Here is a 1392-nt window from a genome sequence, read left to right as displayed (position 1 = left end):
AAGGTTCAATAATAAATAAATTAAATAAAAATAAAGTACAGAGAGATAATTGATGAAAACCTGCTCCAGAGCACTCAGGACCTCAGACTGGGGCAAAGGTTCACCTTCCAACAGGACAACAACCCTAAGAACACAGACAAAGGACAACGCAGAAGTGGCTTCGGGACAAGTCTCTGAATGTCCTTGTGTGGCCCAGCCAGAGCCTGGACTTGAACCCGATCAAACATCTCTGGAGAGACCTGAAAATAGCTGTGCAGCGACGCTCCCCATCCAACCTGACAGAGGTTGAGAGGATCTGCAGAGAAGAATGGGAGAAAAAATACAGGTGTGCCAAAGCTTGTTCCTGTTAAGACACCTGGCCAGCTGAGTGCAGGTGGGCTCTCCTGTCAACATGAGGCTCCTGTTGCAGCCCTCAAGGGCACATTGACAGATTTTCCACCTAGTCCTCTCTGGGATTCAAACAAGGGATCTATCAGTTACTGGCCCAACACTGTTAACCGCTAGGCTACCTGCAGCAGGAGCCCCATGTTGACAGGAGAGCCCACCTGCATTCAGCTGGTCAGGGGCAGTGGTGCCCTGTAAGTAACAAATGTATCACTATCAGAGGGGTGTATTATGACATCAGATAGAACTACTCAGACATTCCAAATGTCACTTGATTATCAGAGCGGTGAATTATGACATCATATAGAACTACTCAGACGTTCCAAATATCACTTGATTATCAGAGGGGTGTATTATGACATCATATAGAACTACTCCGACATTCCAAATCAGGCTTCATCCACATCATGAAGGTGGATATTGATCCAACCATTTCAAAAGTAATGACTGGGCTGATGGAAACAGGTTATGCCTGAATAGTTTTATAAATGGTGACAGACGATATGTTAGTTCGTTTGACATGGTGGGTTGTGTCAGTAAAAACGTTTTAGTGAGAAATGGAGGTGGAAACTCCTTTATGTACAAATATTTATATAATAACCATCATGTCTTAGTTAACTTGGAGTCACGTGATGATATGTTGTGTGGTCCTCCCTCTAAAACTTGGAAAACCATGTAGTTTATTAGGCTACAGATGAAATAAGTTATGAACTTCACAGGGTAGTGAAAATACATGTGATGAGCTTGATGCTAAATTCCAATACATTTTGAGGGTCTTAATCTGGTGACATGATGACCGATGCTTGGTTGCAATTTGACAATTCAAATAATTGCTCTCACCCATAATAATCTCATCATTCAGGTAACAACGTTTATTGAACCAGTGGGAGGTTTGTAAATGCCCCAAGGAAAGTCGAAAGAGGAACTCTTCATTGAGACAATGATAAACAGCAATCTGTGGGAGAGTTGTGGTGGATATTATAAAATAAGGATCTGCTGGAGTCCAAG

Source organism: Oncorhynchus mykiss, unplaced genomic scaffold (genome assembly GCF_013265735.2).
Source record: "Oncorhynchus mykiss isolate Arlee unplaced genomic scaffold, USDA_OmykA_1.1 un_scaffold_499, whole genome shotgun sequence".
NCBI classification, from domain to species: Eukaryota; Metazoa; Chordata; class Actinopteri; order Salmoniformes; family Salmonidae; genus Oncorhynchus; species Oncorhynchus mykiss.
This window is presented reverse-complemented; position numbering follows the sequence as displayed.